Raw genomic sequence first — 12,703 nt, forward strand, 5'->3', positions numbered from 1 at the left:
GACATAATATAATATTGTGGAAGCATTACCCAGCGGCATCTCTTTGACAACGTATGACTAACCTCAATAATAACCTGCAACAGTTAAAACAGTTAAAACTTGTAAGGCACCTGTGTTGTCATTTTCCTCGGGCATTATTATCAAGCAGGGTCCCTTTACTTTCCATGCAATCACCGAGTGTCGTAAAAATATGAAAAAAATTTATTAACTATTCATTGCCAGTTTTGTTTGATTGGTAATGACCGATTTCAGTATAAATTTTCTGCCCCAGTAACTTAATTTTTCAATTGCAAAACAGAGGCTTGAATAATTTGCAATTTTCATTCACTTGTAGTAACGTAAAATTTCACTGGCACAACTAATAACTAAAGATACAACACAAGTTAAGACTGAGCAATTCAATTTTTTTCTGTATTTAGCTTAGCGAGTGACTTCTGCTGGCTTGGTACATATTTTATCGTTGTTATATTAAAAGTAAAATGATGATGACGAGTCCCATACTTCTTTACAGAGCGTAGGGGAGCGACGCGCGAGACCAGCGCCGCCTTACTAGGCAAGGTCCTTGTGGAGGTGGTTTGCCATTGCCTTCCTCCGACCGTAATGGGGATGAATGATGATGATGAGGACGACACAACAACACCCAGTCATCTCGAGGCAGGAAAAATCCATGACCCCGCCGGGAATCGAACCCGGGACCCCGTGCTCGGGAAGCGAGAACACTACCGCGAGACCACGAGCCGCGGACAAAAGTAAAATAAGGTTATTGAAAGTTTGAAGTGAATGTACTTTAAGCAAATGAGCAACTTATTTTAAAAGTAAATTGCTTGCCTTTTTCTAAATTTAGCAACACATTACACTGAGGTTACTGAAAGTCATTTTTTACACAACAAAATTTTAGTTAACGCCATTCATTTATATTACCAGTAACTTCATTTAACTTTACTTTCGAAATTTAGTATTTTAGTAGAAATAACTGCAAACACAGTGCTTTCTGATTCATTTTTTTTCGTGAACTGTTATGTTATAGAAAAGCGTGACAAGCTTCTGTTGCCACGCCATTGATTATCTGCTTAATTTTCTTCGCCATTACCTTTCTTAAGATTCTGGAGATTCACTGCCCTCGTGTCTAATAAGTATTTTTTCTACTATCAGTATTTCCTTTGTATTAAATATTACGTGGTACCACTTTTCCCCGCCTGTGTGGTTCGTGAGCGATTGCACTAACGTCCGCCCACTCATTTCAAAATTATCTGTGTTTCGAATTGATTTTTCCTTCAGAAGCGTCTGTTGTACACTTTCCTCCCACTAACCGGTATTACTTTTCTTCGGTAACGATAGCTTTACTCACTGTAAAATTTCACTAGGCATACGCCATTACGATCAATTATATTGCAATCCAGTAGGTCGATTAGGAAGAGGGAGGTTACACACTGAATAATCATATCCCGGAAAGGCGTGGAGGGGGCCAGTAGGACCGGTCACACCCCAGGATTACAGCCTGTCACCATTGGGGATGGAACTACATCGATGATCACTGGTGCAGAATCTGATAAGTGTGTGTGTGGGAGGGGGGGGGGGGGATAATCTATGGCATCTCCAGGGTCACCAAAGTAGCCCTGTCCCAGTTCTCCTCTTCCTCCTCCTCTACTCTTTCCCCCTCCTACTTAAAAGCCTCTGCTGGCCGAGTTTCTTGCGAGGGCCTATCCGCAATGAGCACGAGGATATGAAATATGCGCAGCTCCGTCAGCCACTAGTTGACATCAGGCTTCTAGTCTGCGGATTTTTGGGAGAGGAGCCCCAAGAAGCAGCCCTATAACGGGTAGACGCAGGAGGAAGGATCTGCTTTTCCAGTTAGGTGTGGGAAGTGATTCCCACAGACGGTACCGCAGTAGGGGGGGGGGGGGGGGGATGTGATGGCGGTGACTTCGCATCGTTACTGACCAAGGATGTACGTGTTCATATTTCTCTCACGCCTCGATATGTGACAGTCAGTTGACTTACATTCTTGTATTTTCTTTCTTAAAGACAGTGCGAATTGGTGAAAGAGGAAGATGGTGTTCCATACAATTGACATACAAAGGCGGTTGTTCACAAGAACTACGTTCATGCAGTGATCGTCCACAGCTTCCGTATTTTAGATCCGCCACGCAGCAGGATGGCAGATTACTAAAACGTAAGCATTGGAAACACCTCATGGTTGGTGGGACGTAAAGTTTCAAGTCACAGATGTACACCATGACTTACTTTTTCTGAGAAAACATTCCCTTCAAAGACTAAAACGAATGCTCCTGTGTCTGTTCCTTCATCCTCAGTACCTTTTAGCATATGCCGGACAAAATGTACGCCTCGTCATTCAGAATTAGACCGTTGCTTCTCATCCATCTTGAGTGTAAGGTTTTTGTGGAAGACGACTCCTTGGACCATGTGGGGCAAAGGTCACTGGTATGTCACCCAGACACTCACATGCCTGAAGAGCTATTGATTGTACAGCAGAGGAGGCTTTAATTAGTAATAGTACGTGGCGCATTTTTCCAATCACTCAACTCCTCCAAATTTATCTTCACTGTGGTCCACGCTAAATAATTGTTTTTTAGCAGTAGAAGTACCTCCATCCGACTCATGGGGTTGCCAGGATGGGGAAAGAAGAAGCATTATAACTATTCTCATTGAGATTTCTGTACTTATCTGATGAGACGGAGGGATCATAACGGCTGGTTTATTGAATTTGATATGTTTGTGTGCGAAAAGTCCACGCTGATACCTCCTACTCCGGTAAGGGTCCACCCTACGGGGTCACCCAGTCGAAACAAAAGTCATCTGGCACAACGTCCGTTGACAGGGTTCCTGATGCCCTAGGATGGCGGGCATCAATTGCTTGGCTTGCGTGAAGAGTCAGCAGATCAGGCATCAGTAGTGTGAGTCCTGTGGTGTCAGAATGCTGCACCAGAAGTTTCATAACGACGCCATCACGACGGGCGCGTTTGCTTTTAAGCGCATGTATTGTGAGCAGATGACCTTTAATACTGCATGCAGTAGGCGCTATTTAAGACGTTCTTCTCCAGTCGTTCCACACCACATGAAAAAAAATTCAGAATGTAGGTCAAATTCAGAGGGTATCAAAACTTTCTTCAGACGAAAGCTATTGTAAATGAACGAAAATGCCGAGAAAGGAAAGCAGACACTAGAGGTAGCGGAGTCAGCATCAAAGGCTGTATCATGAGAAAGAAAGTGAAGGAAGGATAATCTGAGATGAGTGCTTGCAACGCAAGAAAGGATGTACATGCTGCAATAGCTTGGGGCCCCCGTACTCACCACGCACGTATTCACGAAAGAGTCGTGTGCCCCCTACGGCGATACGACAAATACTGTTACAGATTGTTGCTCAAAATGTCATCCGTTTACATTAATGCATAACTGGTATCTCCATGCTAGTGATTGACACGAAAAAAAAAAAAAAGTATTCTACGAAAAATGACTGCAGCTTCCGACAAGCGGGCAAACAGTTCTGCTGCTGAGTGTATCGATGGCTGGTTCACCAAACGCTTCGTCTCTCCCCCCCCCCCCCCCAAACCCCTACACTGGGTGGGGGGGAATTTGAAGTATTGAGGCAGTTCCCTGGCCCTTCTCGCGATCACACACTATGGATTTCTTTCTGTGGGAGGGAGGTGAAGCTTTCTGTGTACTCCAGAGGAGTTGGTTGCCTGTTTGGCTTACGCTGCAGCCATTATTCGTACAACAAGTAGTTGTTCTGAGTGTGTGAGACGCTAGCACACAGGTGCCAGTTGTGTATTAATGAAAATAAATATATTTTGACCACTACCTCTAAAACAATTTCCATCACACGGCAGTTTTAACACCGTCCCTTCTGCATATCGCTAGCATCAAAAAAGCCTCATGGACCTCTCAGCGAGGAACCGGAGCACCTGTGACATTTTTATCACATAAAAATAGTGTTTATCTCCTCTAAAAACACTCAAATTTTGTGAACGTAGTTCTTTTACGCCCTATGTATCGTAACCGTCATGTAAAGAAATTTATAAAAACCTTTTTACGAACAACGATGTAGCAAGCTCTGGGCTATAAAGTGTACGCAAAAGACACTGAGAGTTTTGCTGGTTGTTCATGGCATGGAAAACCTTCGGCTTTATCGAATCACAGAATTCCAAAACGACATTCCCAGTACGCAGGAATAACACAAGTTGTCACTACTCTTGGTGTGGCTGCAGCGGGCAGACGCTCGTGTGGTCGTGATTATCAGTTGCGGGAACCCGACTCTGCCATATGTCCGCACTCGCAATCTCTCCTTTAGCCGCAGTGGTCCCAGCATGAATCAGAATCAACGCTACGACGTATTTTAATTCTGCTATAGTAAAGCCGGTGACAGGATACCCGACAGCTGGCAGCACTGGTGCCAGCTTTAAACTACGAAGCGCAAGTGGCTGCAGGCAGAAACAATAGAGGTCTTAATGCGACAACAACGCGTTGCCATAAAGACTTACAGAAAATCGTGTTACGTGACCAGTTGATACAAAACATGCAAATCAGCAGCCGCGTCATCCCCACTGCAACTGTAGGGGATCTTCTCTTGCAGACTCTAATAGTAATGGTTCCCTTTTGCACAAAGCGGAAGAAGTTAGTTACGGGGTAATGGCAAAAACAACGATGCTTAAGCTTGTAAAAAAACCTTCTGTTTTAGGCTAGATTAATCTCATTAAACCAACATTCTTCTTCTTCTGTAGGGTATTAACCTCGCACGTCCGTGGGTTATTATTTCAAGGCACTCAAAGCGAGACGGGCCATATCTCATTTATGTAGTTACTAAAGCAAGTACGTTATCGTCTTCATTCAAGCATATCTTACTAATATTGGAAGGACTGTACGCTGCAATGAATGCAGATTACAAACGCGTACCGGACTAAGATTCGAATCCAGATCATTGGTGTACTTATCAAATGCTCACCTCATCAAGCTCACCAGATCAAGTTTCAATCTGTCAGTTCCTTTGCTTTACTTTTACAAACCTAACATACATGGACCAACAAACGTACTTTTTCATGTAAACGTGCATTATTAACGTTGCAAGCATCGAGCAGCAATATAAATAATAATAATAATAATAATAATAATTATTATTATTATTATTCATAACCACTTCTACAACCCTTTAGATCACATAACATCAACAGATACGAAGGAAGTAAACTGGAAAAAGAAAACACTACATGGCAAGCACCCGTATCATCTAACACAGCCACACATCGATCAAGACGCATCCAACACATGGCTAAGAAAAGGCAATATATACAGTGAGACGGAAGGATTCATGATTGCAACACAGGATCAAACAATAAACACCAGATATTACAGCAAGCATATTATTAAAGATCCTAATACCACAACAGATAAATGCAGACTTTGCAAACAACAAATAGAAACAGTAGATCACATCACAAGTGGATGTACAATACTAGCAAATACAGCATACCCCAGAAGACATGACAATGTAGCAAAAATAATACAACAACAGCTTGCCTTACAACATAAACTTATAAAACAACACGTTCCCACATACAAGTATGAACCACAAAATGTACTGGAGAATGATGAATACAAATTATACTGGAACAGAACCATTATAACAGATAAAACACCACCACATAACAAACCTGACTTCATACTCACCAATAAAAAGAAGAAATTAACACAACTAATCGAAATATTCATACCCAACAGAAGAAAACAGAGAAAAAATTGAAAAATACATCCAACTGGCTGAGGAAGTCAAGGACATATGGCATCAAGATAAAGTTGACATTATACCAATTATACTATCAACTACAGGAGTCATACCACACAATATCCACCAGTACATCAACGCAATACAGCTACATCCAAACTTATATATACAACTACAGAAATCTGTAATTATTGATACATGTTCAATTACCCAAAAGTACCTAAATGCAATGTAACATATAGCGTACAGTTAAATGGAAGTCACGCTTGATCAAGGTCCGCGTCACTTTCCATTTTTTGACCAGACATAACGTCTGAGAAAGGAAAGAATAATAATAATCCTAGGTGCGCTCGTAGCCTTACAAAATTCAGAAGTTTGGGCCCTTCCACATACCATTAATTTATTGCCGTTTGACATTTTCACGTTCCATGGATAACTCTCGCGGAATATTGCAAACTTGTGAAATATTACAGACAGCCTAGAAGATGATGCCATGTGCCCAAAACGAAAGAAGGAAGATTAAGATCTGACGCCCCGTCGACGACGAGAACTAATATTTTTATGACTGCGTGTTTTACACGTTCTATGCCACAGTAATGCAAAGTCACGAATAAATAAGTCACCAGTGCAAAATGCTCCTATCAGACCATCATAAAGGCGGATATTCTCCCGTTTAATAGAATTGGCTGAAAGGAAGGGTACCTGCTGCCTCAGAAACCTTCCACAGCACCTTTAAAAATTTTGGCATGCAAACACATCCGCACTTTTTTGAACATGGAACTCACCTCTCACTCCCTTAAGATCGCCGGACTAACTCGCTCACACCTACTAGTCCACCTTTGTATGGGTAAGTGGGAGTGGGCGTGTGCACTCACTCATTCAGCCCAACTCATTGGCATTATCTCTCTGTGTCCCTAAACGTGCGTTTACACTAGTGTGACTTTCCGTGCACACTAGGCGCATGCAGCTGATGCACGAAAAAGCAAGGAGGCGCAAGCGCCGGTGCGAAGTCGCGCATGCCTCAAAATTGTGCACACGGGGACGTAGCCAGGGAGACTATACTTGCGTGTGCGGGCAAGCACAGCAGTACGGCAGTTAGCCGCAAGGCGCACAGCTCCTCTGCCTCTCCCTCTTGTTCTCTCTTAACTGCTCCTATATCACTCCTTCCCACTGCTGCTCACTCTCCTCACTGTCTCCTCTTTCTCGTTGTCACTGTCCTATACTCTGGCTCTCACTATGACTGGCTCTCGCCCACTTCCACTTTCTCCGTCTCTCCATTCCTCTTCCACTGGGAATGTTTCCTTCATTCTTTTCCTAGCACTGTTCTGTCGCTGTCAACTATGTTCCACTGCCACTGTGTCCCTCTTTCACACTACCATTGTCTCCTCTGCTCTTTCTATACCACAACCGCTGCCTACCATCTTCCAATTTTTATTACCTTTTCGTCTCTTTCCCACTGCCCTTCTTTCCTTCACTCTCAGTACGAAAAAGGGCGAATATGTTCGCATGTCAAAATTTTGGGAATATTTTTAAAGATGCTGAGCAAGGTAGAATGAGGCAGCTGGTGCAACTTATCAGTGAGTCCTTTAAACATGAGAATATTTGCTTTTTGTACTCGGATAGAGCACACTTTTCCGCTGGTCCCTTCTTTTCCCTGCCACAACAGGGGATCCTACTCATATGAAAAGAACTTCATGGGTCAGTAAAAATTTGGTAGTTTACGTGAAATTGATACAATACAAAATTAATTTTACACCTCAGGCTAGAGTATACGTGCAAAAAAAATATTGCATTTGCTGCAGCACAACAAAATTCTGATGATAATGGGGACAGTTTGCAGAATATTTCTCCGCGCTATGTCAATTTATAAACTACGTTTTCCAATCACAACCGGAATTTAACTGCGTAAGTAGGGTATCTTTAACCTCTCCATCTCGGAAACGGACAAGGATAACAAAATTTTCAAATCTGTTCGAGATGGGGAGCTTAGGAATATATTGTACAAATTTCAGCCATTTGCCGTGTATAGCCGTTTTGGAATCTGCGGCTCGTCTTTGGTACAAAAAAATGGTAAAATACTTTTTGTGGGGTCTTTCTAAGGAACGACCCACGAACTAATGGTGCCTCTGCAAGCCCTTAAGGCCCACCGTACATCACATTAAATGCAAAACGAACCAAACTATTTGCTCTATTTGCCTAAGTAGGATGAAGAGTGTAATATTCGTGTCTGAGCCTTTATTGTAGGATAGTGACCTTAGAACGATACTTCTGCTGGGTATACAAATGGTCCTAGCACAAGGGCTATTCAAAACACTTTACTCGCCTTTGTATCACCGACAGAACTCGAGGTATAAGCTCCTGAAGAATTCCGTTTTTATGCGCGGCGTTTTGGAACATATTAGATGGCGCATGCTGTCGCACGCGTACCGATTATCCCCGTAGTTGTGTATGTAGATGAGTAGTTTTAAACTGTGATCGAGCAAGAGAGCGGAGCTAAAACTTGTCATAAAATTTGCGGCTTGTGATAAAACTAAACGCGGTATATGGTAACAAGCACCTACTTGCCGTTAGAATTACTTAGAATGACTGCGAGCAGAACTTTTCAATCCTTTAATTATAAACAAGAAATAATAGTTTTTCATATACAAATTTACTGGATGTTTGTTCTTTTTCGTTTGTTGACAGTGGAGGACGGTTTTCCCAGAAACAACTGGTTGACATACGGCTAACTTTATAAACTTTATAAAGTTACTTCTCCACTTTATAACTCACCGATACTGTGGAACTGTTGGGCGGTTACAAAATTTTACTACTAAAGGAGGAACAAAATTGGGCGGTGGGTGAAAAAGGGTGACTATTCCTGCAATAGAAGATCAACACGCCTTGTACGTAAAGCTCGGTAGTGCGGCAACATCCTGCGAGCTCGTAGCGCGTAGTGGCAAGAAAATGACTTAATAAACGTAAGATTTTAAAAAATCACGGAGGGAAGCCATAGCGCCGGTATATTGACCTCGAAAACTTCTGAAGCTGCGTGATGATTGAAATCGTCTTAAATGATATCTATAGATATTGGTATAAATTCCGGAAAAAGACAAACTATCGGAGGAGGAGTGGACAGTGAAATATTTATATGGTAGCGGGAGAGGTGGGAGGGGGGGCAGTGTAAGGTTATGCATCTGGTGTGTTGACAAACAGCACCGGTAACCGCCTAACTGAACAATGGTCAGCTTGAAAACATATCCCTGATCACGATGCGCAGCACACGCGCACGTAGTGGCTATTGCAGCAGACACCCACTACGTCACCCATGCCTAATGTGGGTTCATCAACGAAAACGAGTCGCAGCACGCCACAAGCATGGTTATTACACAGTTGATGACTGGGAACAGTCTGTGTGCTGACGAATCATGGCTAAAACTTTCCTCCGTAAACTGGGTTTGGTACCTATGAGGTCACCATGCACGGTGTCCACACACACACACACACACACACACACACACACACACACACACACACACACACAAGGCAGAATAATAGTCATTCTGTATATGAAACTTCAGTCTCTAGTGTTCACAAGCGGCCCTTCTGTGATTTATGACTGCAAAGATGAACAACACCTAGAAGCTACAAAAATGTTGACATGGAGAGAAGTTACCGGAACCAGTTTGATTCAGAGGAAAAGCAAACCTGGACGGACTGAAAGAAATAAAGGAAGAGAATAAGCTCCTAAAGGAAATAAAAAGTGGAGAGCTAAAATTTCTGGGCTTTACGCCGAAGCTAATAGATTGACAAGACATTTCTGAAGGCAAAATAGTGGGTAAAAGTATCAGAGATAGGCTCAGACGAAGTTCTTCGAAGAACTAATGAGGATACTGTAATACCAAAAGCAACAAGTAATGAAATTAATAAACATAAATAAAAAATGAACTGATCAGAATACACGAGAGGTGGCTTGATTACAATAATAACCGTGAAATAAAGAGTCATAAATAACACAGACCTAACACATGATTTGAAAATGCTGCTCAGAAAGAAAAGAAAGAAGCAGCTTATCCAATATACACGAAATTTTATTAAACAACTTTTTTTTTTACAGACGTTGACGTCTTTAAGTGAATACTTACGCTCAGACACGACAGGATTTGGCGAAGAAAATAGTTGCGTCATTAAAACAGGAGTCTATCGTGGAAGCGGATGATGATTATCTTGCATGGAACAGTATATATGGTGAGACAACAGGACTGATAATTTAAACAAGTGCTGTATTTTAAAAAATAGTTCACATTTCTCTGAACCTTCTAGATAAATTGTGCTCTAGTAAGAAATTTATCATTCCGAAAACGGCAAGCACAACTCTGGACTATAGCAATTTCAGGGCACTAGGTGCGATGGAATAAATGCTTTGCTTTACGTTTTACGCACATTTTAAAACAATTATCTAAGGGCAGTTGATTCCATACCTAACCAAGAAAGAACATAAATCTGAGGGTTGAGGTGAAGATCCAGTAGAACGACATAGCTTGGTTTGTCACTAACAAAGTACCTTAATTTTTTTTAAGTGTATTGTTTCCAACAATTCCAGCCAGGAATAATGTTCCATACGGACTTCCACTGCATGCATATCTTTTAAGTTATCCGTCACAAGCATGTTATGTAATTATCATAATCGTTGCCATCATGTCTTTCACATTTTATTAGGAATTTTTCCTCGGTTTCTTTTTACAATATGTTTTGAAATAACCACATCTGAAGGCATTAATTTGTGTTTTCAATCACCCATAAACTGTATTTCACTCATGCACAGTAACTATAGTTAGTAAATTTTGAATGGGAAAGAGATGAAAAGGTGATAAAAATTGGAAGTAGTAGGCAGCGGTTGTGATATAGAAAGAGCGAAGGAGACAATGGTAGTGTAAAACAGGGACACAGTGGTAGTGGAACATAGTTGACAGCGAGGAAAATTGTAACATACTGGACACGTAACACAGTTCCGCGAGAAAACGACGAACAGCAACTATGCATTTGTCACATTCTCCAGAAAGCGAGTAAGGCGAGACGGGAGGGCGTGGTGGCAGCTCCTGTATCGTGTTTCCACGTCGCAGACAGCATGGGAGACTGTAGCAACGAAATTTCAGCTCGGGGCAGCAACTGGGGACCAAACTCAATTCATTAGTGCCTGTGCGTGACGTCACAGGGAGCTAAAATCGGAAATCGGTTTTACGCCAGAAAAGCCTGCAAAGGGAAACAAGAATAGTCAACTGAAGACGTCCGGGGACGTCAGTACTACGGAAATTCTGTATGTTTCTAATCTACACTCGATAACGGAAAGAATACAGATTTAAAAATACTTATTTTATTGAAAGTATCTCATGTTTTATGCCGTAGTTCAAGAATTCGTAATCTTCTAAGCCACCACAAATTAAACTGAGAATTTTTAAACCTAACACAGGACCATGTAGAAATGTGATTTGTCTTTCTGCAAAATACTGAAAGACACAAACAATGGAAAAAGCAAGAAATATTAAAGTTTTACGTCCCACAAACGCCACCGTAATTACAGAGAGTAATCACTAGTTCAAACGCAGTGACCCTGGTAAAGGAACCCTTCAGACTTCCGCTTGTTTGAATTACGGTACCCAAGAAAAACTCTAAATCTTGTTCGTTTGAAGTAGCTACACCGAATGCGAGTCCAGTACCTTAACCACAGCGTCACTGACGAAATCAAAGGAAACCACACCGTTAATATGCTCTCATACTTCAAGGGCTAAGCTCTGACGCAAACACTTTCTTTGGTCACCCACATTACTTTTCATTACTTGTTGCTTTTGGTATTACAGTATCCTCATTAGTTTTCGAAGACCTTCGTCTGAGCCTATCTCTGATACTTTTACCCACTATTTTGCCTTCAGAAATGTCTTGTCAATCTATTGGCTTCGGTGTAAAGCCCAGAAATTATAGCTCTCCACTTTTTATTTCCTTTAGGAGCTTATTCTCTTCCTTTATTTCTTTCAGTCCGTCCAGGTTTGCTTTTTCTCTCCATGTCAACATTTTTTGTAGCTTCTAGGTGCTGTTCATCTTTTTCACTTACTGTTCCAGTTTCACTTCCTGGGAGAAGCATAGCGACAATGAATTTGGAGAATGAACCTCATATGAACGGTTAGCGAATTAAAGAGTAAGAGTCTTCTATTGTCTTGATAAGGTTTCTTTTTTGTGCAATGGATACACAGTAGTCTGCGTATCGTTTTGTCAATAGCTGACCCCTTCATTTGTGCGTTATGAATTGCTCCTTTGGCACTACTAGACTACATCTGTTATTTCAAAACATGATTCTGACAGATATAGTCAAGTTTTGAAGTTGCGAGTTGAAGATTGAGAAAAAGTACGAATAGTGAAATTACTACAATTATACAACAAAACTGTAACCATAACTGGTCATAAAGTCTCTGCAAATCGTAGAATATTGACCAATGGCGTTGGTGGCTCGAATGGAAGCTTCAGCGTCTTTCTCAGCCCCTTGCCCTATCTTTCTCCTCCTCCTCCTCCTCCTCCTCCAACCACCAGTACAACAACAACAACAACTTCTACACAGACAGACCCACACACACCGACAGAATTTTATAATAAATCACAAAATAATCTGTTTTTGATGCATTCGTGTAGTTAGACGGCGAAAATTATGTCTGATATAGGAGAAAAGTTAAAAACACTAGATCAAAACAACAGAGATTCACAAACGTAGAAGAGGAGACATTTTGGAAAACTGTTAATGAAAATCGTTGAGTGCTCCTGCAATAAACAGCAGATGCGCTTGTATCAGAATTACAGATCTGAGGAATCAGGAGAGGAATACCTAGTCCAGCACAGCAGTGCCGGAGCTTAGCGGCAGCTGTTCTGTAAACACAGACGCCGCATCTGTTACGATTCCCGCTTGGCGTAGTCGTACGGCAAACAGTGAAGCAATACGCT

At 41.7% G+C, this 12,703-nt stretch overlaps 1 protein-coding gene across 2 annotated transcripts in view; it reads right to left on the bottom strand.

Moving 5' to 3' along the window:
• The window catches only part of LOC126475374 (cAMP-dependent protein kinase type I regulatory subunit), a 268,912-nt gene that overhangs the window by 238,869 nt on the left and 17,340 nt on the right, over window positions 1–12,703 (bottom strand). The window lies entirely within an intron of this gene.

Source organism: Schistocerca serialis, chromosome 4 (assembly GCF_023864345.2).
Source record: "Schistocerca serialis cubense isolate TAMUIC-IGC-003099 chromosome 4, iqSchSeri2.2, whole genome shotgun sequence".
Lineage (NCBI taxonomy): Eukaryota > Metazoa > Arthropoda > Insecta > Orthoptera > Acrididae > Schistocerca > Schistocerca serialis.